The 12,853-nt window shown below is 43.3% G+C and overlaps 1 non-coding gene across 1 annotated transcript; it reads right to left on the reverse strand.

The window, feature by feature from the left end:
- Positions 1 to 1,642: 1,642 nt before the first annotated feature.
- On the reverse strand, positions 1,643 to 1,749 carry LOC130464525 (small nucleolar RNA R71). Its single transcript, XR_008924928.1, has one exon. It is a non-coding gene; the product is annotated as a small nucleolar RNA R71 (small nucleolar RNA).
- Positions 1,750 to 12,853: the final 11,104 nt, after the last annotated feature.

Here is a 12,853-nt window from a genome sequence, read left to right on the forward strand (position 1 = left end):
CGTCGGGCGGATTTCGAGCCGGTCGCCCGTCGGGCGGAAGGCCGGCCGACCGGGCGACGACAACCTGCAGCAGAATTTCGCGAGTTTTGTTTACGTTTTTTAATATTAATTTAGGCAAACTATATATAATTAGCTTGGATTAATTTGAAGGACACCTTATTTTCTTGTATTAAGCACTTAGTTTATTTTCCTAAGCTTAGTTTTTCTCTCTAATTTGTTCTAAACACTTAGTTTATTTTCAATCCAAAATTCAAGCTTTCCTTTGCCATTGTTCTTCAATTAGGTATTGTTCTTTATTTCAATCTTTTGTTTTGCCCTTAATTATGTTTTCAATCATGCTAATTTCTTTGTTTATTGTTAATATGCTTGAGTAGTCTAATTTCTAGGGTTTGGGGATCCATGATTAATATGAAGGGACATTGAATAATTGTGATTGTTGGCATTGTAATTAATTCCTATTGATTGGTTTATTTCACTATACAATTAGATTTGCGCAGGTTTAATTGTGGTAGTTATGCAATATCAAATTAAGATTCGAGAGATGCAATTTGATGTTTAGGCTTGTGTCAATAGGTGGAATTAGGATTAATACGTAGCGAGAGCCCGTTAATTCTAAGTCTATGATTAGTATCGATTCGAGAGAGCATGCTAGTTTAATTAATTACCTTGTTGATTATCGTGATTGTTCGTTGTCCTGGATTGTTATTTGTTGGTGAACCTATGCCCTAGATTCCTTAATATATTGATTTATAATCGTTTAATTGTCGTTCGTAGTCTTAGCATGCAATCAATCAACCAACTCTTGTTCCCAATAGTCTAGTTTAATTAATTGATAGTAGAAAGAACGCCTGTTTCCCTGTGGATTCGATCCTAACTTCCCTTGCTACCTAGCTAGTGGACTTAGGTTATTTTTTATTAGGTGATACGACTTTAGCCTATCAAATTTTGGCGCCGTTGCCGGGGAAACGGTTTTATTTTCTGTTGTTGATTGCTTATCCTAGATTATTGTTTGTTACTACTCAAGGAACTCACGTTCCTTGAGACCGGATCTCACATTGTTTTGTAGTCTTTGTCTATGCCCAGGACCGTTGGTACTAGTAATCTTACTCCATTCGATCCTGAGCTCGAAAGAATCTTTCGTAGACGAAGAACTTTCATTGCACAGTGTGGGAATTACTCTGATTCTGATCATAATATTGGCGATCTTTTTCCTTCAGATACAGATTCAGTTTCAGAGATAGAGATGGGTGACGAAACTCCACTACCGCCACCTACCCCACGGCTTACAGACTATTCTAAGCCAAGTCTGTCCGTGCTACCAAAGGCGATCATGCCTTCTATTCCAGCTGAGACCTTCAAGATTGAGCCTGCATTGATTAACATGATTGAGAGACGCCAGTACGGTGGGGAACCAGGTGAAGATCCGAATCTTCACATACAGTCCTTCATCCAATATTGTTCCACCATCAAGCAAAAGGGATTGACTCCGGAGCAGACTATGGAGATACTTTTCCCGTTCTCTTTGAGTGGGAAAGCTAAATTGTGGATTAATGGGTTAAATCGGGAGGCTTTGAAAATCACTAATTTGGAGTCCTTGGCTCTTGCTTTTTATGTTAAATATTTTCCACCTGAGAAAACAGCTCGTCTAAGGGGTCAGATATTAGGTATCTCACAACAAGCAGATGAGAGTTTGTTCGAGGTCTGGGAGAGATTCAAGGACTTGTAGAGAGAGTGCCCGCACCATGGTTTGGATGATTGGTTCTTGATTCAGCAGTTTTATAATGGTCTGGGCAATGAGTCTAGATGTTTGTCAGATTCGGCTGCCAGTGGGAGGTTCATGCAACTTGAGGTGCCTAGAGCTATGGAGGTGATTGAGGAGATAGCCATTCACAATGCCCAGTATGGGAATCCTAGAGGTCTATCTAATAGGGGTGGTAAGCATGATTTAAATTCTATTGAACAATTACCTGCCCAATTGACTGCTTTACACTATAAGTTTGATAATATGCAAGCAGCCAATGCTCAATCTGCCCAACCTGTTAGTGTAGCTGCTATGAGTGCCCAACCTGCTACTGTTTGTGCAAGTTGTGGAATGTCTAGTCATTATGCACAGAAATGTAGGAGCTCCGTTGAACAATGTAACGCGTTTCAATCCTACAAACAAAACAACCCATTCTCCAACTCTTACAATGAGGGCTACAAAAACAACCCTCTACTATCCTACAGGAGCAACAATATCCAGAACCCTCACCAAGTCCAACACCCACCACAACAACCATACCAACCCCCACATCAACAATCCTACCAACCAAGGAACAACTACAACCAACAGTCTAGTGGACCACCTGGGTTCCCTAGACAACACACATCACCTCCACCACCACAACCTCAAGCCACACAGCCTGACCCTATGCTAGTAGAGATGAGGAACATGATGCTACAAATGCAAAAATCTCTAAGTGAAAAGGATGCAAAGATCGATGCTCTTACTGCTCACAACAAGATCATTGATACACAGTTAACACAGATGGCTACTACTATTGCAGGGAGGCCACCAGGCCAATTTCCTTCACAGCCCGAAAATAGGGAAACTGCTAATGCAATTACATTGAGGAGTGGTAGGGATTATGATGGTCCTTCTATGCCGGTTAAGGTTGATTCTGGGGTGTCTGCTAGTGGTCTGGTCAGTGAAGAAATCCCAAAGATAGTTATGGATGGTAGGGAAGCTGAAAAGGTAGTCAATGAGAATAAGGCTACAACTGAGGTTAAGAAGGGGACAGATATTCAAGTACCACCTATTGCACTCCCCCTCCCAAACCGGCAACTCAAGAATAAGCTAGACAAGCAGTTTGGCAGATTCTTGGAAGTGGTCAAAAATCTGCAGGTAACGGTCCCTTTTACTGAATTAATTTTACAGGTTCCTGCTTATGCTAAATTCATGAAAGATATTTTGACCAGGAAACGTGCTTTTTGTGAGGTAGAGACTGTAGCTTTCACTGAGGAATGCAGTGCTTGTTTGCAAAACAAGTCTCCACCTAAACTTAAAGACCCCGGGAGTTTTTCCATCCCATGTAACATTAGCACCGTATTTGTTGATAAAGCTTTATGTGATTTAGGTGCTAGTGTGTCTGTCATGCCTTTGTCTGTCTGTACTAAACTGAATATGGGTGAGCTTAAGGTTACCAATATCACTCTGCAAATGGCCGACTGCGAGGGGGTCGAAAAAGCACGAGGCTAATGCGTGACCTCGTCCCTCGTGGGTGTGACGCTTCTTTTTGTCAAATCAAGTGTAATTGGATTTCCTGTGAGTTTACACCCAATTGACTAGTAATATAGGAGTCGCCATTCAGTTTTAAACGACAATGAGAAAAACTGACAAAACCCGGTTATCGTGACATAAAGGGAGTGCAATTATGTTTGACCATGACGGCCGTAGGTTCCCTTGTGATCCCTGGTGTGGGGATCTCTCAACATACACCCGCAAGGTAGAGATTGAGGGTTCGGGGGACTGTAACTACCGAGAGGAGTACTCGCTCTTCGATAACTCCAGAGGCAGGATATCCTTACTAGCTCAGCATAAATAATTGAAGGGACATGCGTTAACTATTAAACTAATCTGAGTTGATTTTAACAATATGCAACACATAATACTAGATCGATCGTGATTATCTGATTTAGATTGTATTAAGGGACCTAGCATGATAATCCAATTTCCCAAAAATATTATCTTTATTAGGCGTGATAGAACAATCAGATTTAATTAGTTTAACAGTTCATAAAAGGGCGAGGAAAGCAATTAAATCATGGAAAAGGGACACATTACGACGCACCCTTGAGAGGCGCGTCACGGTTCTCAGAAAACTAACCACTTTGACTTTGCTATTTCTCCTTTTATTTAACGAATCTCAAGTTACGGGACAGGATACGTTCTGTTTAATTTTTGGATCGATTGCGACATAACGCGTGATCAATTTCGCAGCGTGAGGCTTAGGCTTAGGGGTTAGAGTCAATACTCAGAATATGAATTGTGTCTGTTTTCACGTCGAACTTGGGGCTATATTTATAGAAAAGAGTTTGTGGAAAGATAGAATTGTAGAACTCTAATCCACGAGGAATTAGGAAAGAACACGTCCCAGGTAATTTCAGCGCCCAGGGCTGGGCGTCGATGATTTCTGCGCCCAGAGCCAGGCGTTGATAATAGGGTCTGGGCCGTTTCTTTGTCAGATTCGGACTCTTAGAATCCGGAGTGCATGAGACTGAATCGAGTCTTTTAGTGCGTATTAATTTTATGACGGAATGCGTCTGGGCCCGTTACGAACTCTAGTCTCGTTAGGATTTTAATTTAATACGTAACTCTTATTTTCGAATCGTATTAGGAATAGGATTCTCTCGCAACTTCTATCTCATTTAGGATTTATGGTTGAGTGCAACACCTAATTCTGACAGGTTTCTATCTTTTATGACTTGCCACTTTTAACAACTACTCATTACGGCAGTTACTATTTTTAGCAGATTTCCATAAATAGCAGGTTTCCATAAATAACAGGTTTTGGGTGAAATGAAAAGGGTGTTTGAGACGGAGTGTGTCACACAAGTCATGATGACCTGTTTTTTGCGAGGGTATCACAAGCCCCCGAGTGATAACATTTTACTTAAGGGTCATCACTTGAAGTGTCGACATATCCCTCACGTGTCATTAGGATTTGTCAACGGATAGTATAGAAACTCCCTCACTTTGTCATTGGAAGTATCTAAAGAAGCGTAGAAACTCCCTCACTTTGTCATTGGGAGTAGCTACAGATGTTTTCGAAATCAAAGCTATAAAGTGTAATTGGGCCTGGCCAAGCCTAATCACGAGGTAAAAATGTTTTTAAATATTCTCATTTTTAGGGTTAGCTAAACGAGAAAACCCCCTTGTTTTTATGGGACGTAAAACGAAGGAAAATCCAGCACATCGTTCTAATATGGAAAAACGGAAAACCAATCCTTTAATTTTTGGAAAAAGGGAAAACCGAAAAAGTTATCGCTGCAGCGACTAAGGACCTGCGCGGTTAGTGGCGCAGACCCCGCCAGCTAAAGATGGCGAGCCTGTCCGCTAAGGGTGGACGCCCCGTCTGATAGAAGTAGACGAATCTGTTTTGAAGTTTGTTTTTTTTTTTTTTTTTAAATAAGGACCTACGCGGTTTGTGACGTAGACCCCGTCGGCTAAAGATGGTGAGCCTGTCCGCTAAGGGTGGACACCCCGTCCGATAGGAGTGGACGAATCTATTTTGAAATTTGTTTGTGTTGTTTTGAAAATAAGGACCTATGCGGTTTGTGACGCAGACCCCGCCGACTGAAGATGGCGAGCCTGTTTCATTTTGGTTTTGAAGATTCTATTTTTCGAAAACTGAGGACCTGCGCGGCTAGTGACGCAGACCCCGCCCACTGAGGGTGGACGAGCCCTGTCCGCTAAGGGTGGACGCCCCGCTCGCTAGAGATGAGCGAACCTGAATTCGTCTTTTGATTTGGGATTCGCGTGCCGCGGTCTTGCCTGATTGAGGTGGACAAGTCCCTATTTCATTTTTTTTTGTGATTTCTCTTGAGAATTTCTTTTTTATTCATTCTTGTAGGAGCGAATTCTTTCGACGGATGCTCGGACTTAGTTGTAACCTGAATGTGGGTTGACAACGGGTTTAGACGGACTTTTGTCTTGTGACCGTCTTCTTTTGTGGTTTTGAGCTAGTCCTTACGGCTCGATTTTTGCCACCACTTGGTCCTTGATCAGAGGACCATGTACAAGTGTCAACGACGACCTTTCTCTGAGGTCGAAACCGGTTCATTTGAGTTTAACCAAACATGGGACTGCGTGTAGCGTAGTCCGGGAATATGATTTTGACTCCGCACACTCTTTGTTGGAGTATATATTTTTTCGCGAGCCCCCAAGCACTTGGGCTCGTCGGTCATTTTTCGCCAAGAGAGGTACGTATTTTATAACGTCTTTTAATCATGTTTGGGGTTGTGCTTGTATGTGCGAGCGGCCTTTATAGTGGTGTGCTATTTTGGCGAAGTCGTGGAGTGCGACTTTAGTTTCCGGGCGACAAAGTTTATTTTCCAATGATATCCGGTTTAGCTTGGCCCGGATTTAATCTTTTGAAAAACAAATATTTTTCATTTTGAGAAACCAACAACTTAACAATATTTTTTGGTGTTTCGAAGAATGACCTTGATATCTATTTTGCTCATATTTGTTTTGAAAAGTGTACACATATATTCCTTGAGACGAGTCTAAGTTTTGACCAAGTTTTAACATTCATTTTTTATATTTGGGTGCTAAAGGTGCTTTTGGGCTTGATCTTGATTGCAATAGGGCCTCGTGTCTAGCAACACGGTTTTAAGTCCTTTCCTGTTCCGTGTTTTGTGAAATATGGGCCTTGGGCTGCATATTCAGCGCCCAAGGCTAGGCGTTAATTATTTTGGCGCCCAGCCGTGGGCGCTGAAAGTCCTTTCCTGGCGATTTTTGGTTTTCGGATTTCTTAACGCGTTTTCGAATGGGATCAGGATGTCACCTGATGTCTTCAGCTATATATAGGGGCTAGATACGTCCCTATTTTCTATCACTCTCAATTTTCTTCTCTCTTGTAGTTTCTTAGTCTTAATTCCTCCTTGATTTTGTCATGTCAATTCCTCCCTTCTCACTTCAACGAGCTGTTAGGCGTTGGCTACGAGCCCTTACTCCTACAGAAAAGGCTTTGTTGAAATAATACCACTTAGAGGCACTTTTAGGACTACAACAAATTAATATTGATTATAATTTTCTGCATGCAGCCCTAAGCTTTTGGGATTCCGATCATCATGTTTTTGTCTTTCGGGGCAACGAAATATGTCCTTTGCCAGATGAATTTGCCGCGATCCTTGGTCATCCTACTAATGCTACTCCTGCCACCCCTGGCACCATTGAAGAGGGTAAAACAACCATAGGGGCTTTCCTAGGACTAGATGCTAACATGCTTGCTGAGGTTGTTGTAGGTGATGAGGTTAATTTGGCAAAGCTCGTAAAACATCATTTTAGGCCTAGTAAAAATATGACCCAACAAAAATTGAACATTCGAGCCCTTGTATTTTGCTTGTTGAATCATTATTTGCTGTCGAATAACAATGGTGAGTTCGGTGACATAAGGTTGATCCCCTTGATTAGCCAGATGGAAAGTTGCTATTCTATTATGCCGTTGGTTGTTGCCGAGACTTTGCTGAGTGCGGATGAACTGAAGAAGGGTGCCAAATCTGTATATTTTAAGGGGAGCCCCCTATTGCTGCAGGTAATCGATCTTTTCCTTGCGCACATGTATGTTTTTTTTGCATACTTCCTGGAGCTGAGTTTCAGAGCCCAGGGCTGGGCGTTAGAATTTTCGGCGCTTGGTCCTGGGCGTTGAATCTGCGCCCCCAGGTTTCATTTTTTTTTTTTATTGATTGATCTGATCGTACCCGTTTTTGCAGATTTGGCTCATGGAACGACTTAGGCTCTTAGAAATTCCTGTCGATCCTAAACATTATCGCCCTATAGCCTTGGGTAACCGAGGCCAGGACGAGGCCGAGTGGGCCTCCTTTTTTACTCATGGTATCTATTCTATTAAGTGGGTGGTACCGTGGTGGGGTTTGACTACTATGACGGGGGGGTCCGATGTATCAGTTTATGTTTCTTTGTTGGGGCTATCCCGGCCCATTTATATTTTTCCTTACCGAGTCATGCGTCAATACGGCTTAAGGCAGACTATCCCCTTTTCTGATACGGTACCACCTAAAGTAGCGGCCTTTTCACCAGCACGGGTTCAAGCATGGGCTAAGTATTATGATGGTCTCCCGTGTTGGGCTGTAGCTACAAATGGCTTTGTGGGTCTTTCTGAAAACTACAAGTTGTGGATGAGCTCCGATGATAAAGCTGTGAGGACCGAGGCTCGAAATGGGGAGCCGGCTGAGCTTTTGATACCTCGTATTCGGGTTAGATATGAGGGTCGTGATTCTGCCAATCCTCGCAACCATGGTATTAAGACTGTGAAAGCTCGTCCTGATCGAAAGCGAAAGGAAGTTCCTCCCCGTTCCAGTTCTAGGTCTAAGAAGATGCCTAACATGAAGGGGCCTGCCGTTGCTAAAAGAAATGCAAGCTCTCGCGGAGATCGTTGCCGGAACAATGTATGGGTTAGGAAGGCTCAACCGCCAGTAAAAACATTGACTAATTCAGTTGATGTTGATAATCCCTCCCCCACCATTGTCTGTGCCCTTGAGGCTGAGTGGGTTGTAACTGAGAATGTTTCTGAAGCCTTTGCATCTTTGGAAGTTAGTGTCCAAGAGCCGGTTCTTATGGAGATTGATATGGGGGCAGCGCAGAAGACTGTGGGGGTGGATCCTGCGAACATTTCCCTCTACAAGACTTTATTTGATGATCCGGAAGAACTAGAGTAGTGTAGTTCCTGCTAGGGTTTAGGTGCCCTTTGTTTATTCCAGTTGTGTTTGTTTTTCCTTCTTAGAACTTTTGTTTTCCTTCTTATTATTTTTTAATAAAGGCGTATTTTATTTTTTACTTTCGGTTTTGCTTCTCCCTTTTTTTATATTTTATATATGTCTAACACTTTTGCACAATGTATATATATTTTTTATTTAATTGGACCGAATCCATAAATAGGATTGCCTACGTATCTATGTTATCAGGTCGCGCGTAGTTCTAGCTAGAATAAATTCTAGGATGCTAGATTTTAATAGATATGCCCTGAGGTGGAAACATATTATTTAATCGGTCAAATGAGTGAAGTATCATCATTATTTTCGTCTGCTGTTTTCGCCGTAAGCCGCGTATAAAAATGAAATTTCATGTGTTTTTTGTACGGCTATTTCTTTGGTTTGGTACGCATATCTGGATACGTGTTGTACCCCCCAAGTGTTCGTTATTTTTTCGTTATGTGCGGATAAAATGACGAGCACTTCTGAAAATAAGTTAAGCAAGCAGAGAGTTTCAACGCCCAGGCTGGGGCGTCAGAGATTTCGGTGCCCAGCCCTCGGCGCTGAAAATGATTTCTGGGCGGTCGTTTTGACGCTTTGCTTCACATGTTCTTGCATTTATTTCTTTTTTCTTCGTTTTGTTTTTTTCTTTTTACTCGTATTAAAATCAATTTTGAGGCTATTTCGGAGGCTTTTTTGACTGTCAACGTGAGACGCATTTTTGTCCGGATTAATTTTTTTCTATTCGTGACTCGAAAGGGTTTTGGGAATCGGGTTAGTGTGCGGAAGATATGAAGATCTTTGTGTAGGCTTTTGAGTGGGCTGAGGTGTGTGTTGATGCCGGGGGCGGCGTTTATTTTTATGAGTTTTTTTTTCTTGAGCAACATTTGCATGGTTTCTTTTGCTTTCTTTGGGTTGCATGGGTTAGACCCTTATGTTTTGGTAATATGATAATGTGGTTCTCTTCTCTTTTTTTTTGGGGGTTTGATGAGTTTCGATGTCACGATTCGAGACCGAGTGGGCCTTGTTTATTGGGCCTAGAGTGGGCTGCCTCTTTGCAAGTACGTTTGGTGCTCATTTAGTGTTAGAATAAAAGTTCTTAGGAGAAATATTACGCCTTTATTAATTTGGAAAGCAAGGAAAACACACTGCAATAAAATTAACCTATATTCTAAGGGGTCTTAGGACCATCTAAAGTCTTTATTATTTCTTTTCTACCAATCTAAAGAACTACTAGGCGCTTTTTTTTACTAAGGTGCTCTATATGGCTCAAGCCTTGGGTTTAGTCTCGTAAAACTTTGGTCCTTCACCGGTACTCATCTTGAATTCTATTCCTTTTGCGTTGACCCACTGATATGTCTTCACCCATCCGTTCTCGATCTCTTCTAGTGTTGATGCAGGACCGATTAACCGGGTTGGGTCGAAACCTTCATCTTGTAAAGCTAGGGTAGTCGTCACAGTCTCGTCCTCCATAGGCCTTGATTCGTTAAACAATGTCCATAGAGCCTGGTTGTCCAATATTTCAGCTGTTTTGGTCTTGGTGAGGTGGGGTGCCTCATCCAAGGTGTGGCAATCATGGAAACTTTCAAATCCGGGTTTTAGCAAGCCATCCTGAACGAAGGGTTCAGGGAAATCACAGCATGGGTGTTCTTCTCCTTCCCGAACGAACATCCCGTTAAGGGTTCTTTGATACGGGGGAAGGAGGGTGGTTTGTTTGGCCTTGTTAAGGCGTAGCCCAGACAGGCGGTCAGCAATATCTTCCTACGTTGGTTCATAGCCTAAGCCAAAGGGAGTAGATTTGTTGGGTAAAGGATGGAATGTGCATTCCTTCTTCCTTATGCCCAATGGGGTTCCTAGGAAATAACCTTGAGCTAACAGCATTCTAGGGATGACTCGGGATGCGTGCGGGTCTAGGAATGCTGGATCATAGTCTTCGACGAACTGGATTGCTTCATCCATTTGAAACCCATAAAGGTCGTCTGTAGTTTCGGCCGTTCCAACCATAGTACAACTGATGTCGAGAGGAGGGGCGCGGATTTCCAGTATTACCCCGTTATGGTTAAGTTTAACCATTTGGTGCAAGGTAGAAGCCACACCTCCTAAGTCATGGATCCAAGGTCTCCCCAAGAGGAGGTTGAAAGTGGGCTTGATGTCGATTATTTGAAACTCCGTGGTGCGTGCCACAGGCCCGGTTTGTATGGTAAGGTTGATTTTTCCCAACACAGGCCTTCGAGAGTTATCATAGGCTCGTACCCCTTGCGTGGAGGTTTGGAAGTCATCGTTTCCTAGCCCCAAGCAATGGGCGGTTTGCAATGGGCAAACGTTAATCGCTGAACCGTTATCTATGAGCGCTAGGGGGATGTTTTGTCCTTTGCATCCAACCACTAGATAGAGGGCTATATTGTGAGCACCCCCCTCTTTGGGCAAGTCTTTGTCAGTGAAAACTATGGCCTTTTCTCCAGCATCTCTCGTGACGTGGTTAACCAATGAGTCAGGTGTGATATCTGTAAGCACCGATATGAGGTCAAGTGAGCGAATAAGCTTTTCGCGATGTTCCATTGAAGTACACATGAGATCCCAGATGGTAATCTCGGCCTTGGTTCTTTTTAGCTGCTTCAAGAGAGGATTTTCAATGACTTCCGCGACAGTGGTGTGCCGTCCATTCTCAGGAGTTTGTCTGACTGGGATATCGTCCATAGGAGGTGGACGAATATCCGATTGATATATCCTTCCGGATCGGGTGAGATTGTCGACTTCGGGTTCCTGAGGGGTGGTGTTAATGAGAGCATACCCGGGCCAAGTTTCAGTAAAGAGGTCCTGGCCCGAGACTTGAGATAGGTAGATATCTTCAGCATCATCATCCCACACACCGCACACTTCTCTCTCGATTCGATCTATAGGGACCACAGCGAGTGGTGCACCTTGAGGTGTAATATACACCGTAGGGTCGAAGTTCTCATTTTCTGGTTGGTCGAGAGAGACGTGACAAGAGCCGAGTGGGCTTTTGTTGTTGTTGGGTTGGCCAACGTTAGGGAGAGGTATCACTTCATCCTCTATCATGTCCTGGATCGTATGTTTTAGATTCCAGCAGTTTTCAGTGTCATGCCCATTTCCTTGATGGAATTTGCAGTAAGTACCTTCGACCCAATATTTGCTCTTGACAGGAGGGTCACGGGTGGGGCCTATAGGTCTCAACTTTCCTTGATTGGTTAGTCTTTCAAAGGCTTGTACCAAAGTCGACCCGAGTGGGGCAAACTTTCGGTCTCTGACCCATCTTCCAGGGCTTCTTCGGGCGGGAGTCTCCTCTACGGCATGGACTTCTTGGGCTTGGGATGTGTTGCCCCTGTTGTAGGTGTTGCTTTTGTACGCGGGTTTACTTTGTATTGTTTTTGCGAGGTCATCCTCGATCTTTATTCCCACATCATAAACTCTTTTGAAAGTGTCAAGTCCCAGGTACCTAAGGTGTTGTCTGTAAGCCGGGTCCAGGTTGTCAATGAATTTTTGGACCAATTCTGTTTCGGGAGGCCTATTGATTAGTTGGGCCGCCTGGTCCCTCCATCTAGCAAAGTAGGTTGTGAAACCTTCATTTTTCTTTTGGAAGAGAACTTCCAGCTCGCGCATGGTGACTTGAAAATCCATGTTCGACGAGTATTGCTTGATGAAGACATTGATAAAGTCTTCCCAAGTGGGGAAGAGCTCAGGGTCCTGGTGGTAGTACCATTTGAGCGGCACAGGTTCCAAGGACAAAGGAAAGGCAGGTAAATACATGGACTTGTCTACGCCTTTCAAGTTCATGGCATTCACAAAGCTCAATAGATGATCACGGGGATTGTCCGTGGCTTTAAACTTTGGTAAGTCAGATGAACTAAATTTCTGGTAGTTTGCCAGGAAAAGGTTCAGGATCGAGGGAGAAGTACTTGCTCCCCATGGTTTGCTGTAGGACCATTTTTTCAATCTTCTTCTCGTTATCGAGGTTATTTTTGGCTTGTGCAGCCGCTAAGGCTTCGTTTTCCATTTTCAGTTGGCCCATAAGTTGGGTCATTTGGACCATCTGGTCTCGCAATTCTTCGATGGACATGTTTGAGGGTGCGAATCGAGGTTGGGGAAGCGGAGATCCTTGAAATGAGGGATGACGGGCGGAGCTTGGAGTCACTAAACCTGGTGTTGGCGATGTATCTTCGAGACGCACTAACCTTTGATTTCCCGATCGGCACCAAGTGGCAGGACCAGTCCTATGCATAAGATAAGATAAAGTTTAGGCCCTAAAGTTTCAAGCATTACTTAGTCTAGACTTTGACTCTCTCTATTGGTTTTTTTTTCGCTCTTTCTTTTGTTGGTACACTTTTTGGTTCTTTCTTTTGGTCATTATTTGGATTTTCGA

Source organism: Spinacia oleracea, chromosome 6 (genome assembly GCF_020520425.1).
Source record: "Spinacia oleracea cultivar Varoflay chromosome 6, BTI_SOV_V1, whole genome shotgun sequence".
NCBI classification, from domain to species: domain Eukaryota; kingdom Viridiplantae; phylum Streptophyta; class Magnoliopsida; order Caryophyllales; family Amaranthaceae; genus Spinacia; species Spinacia oleracea.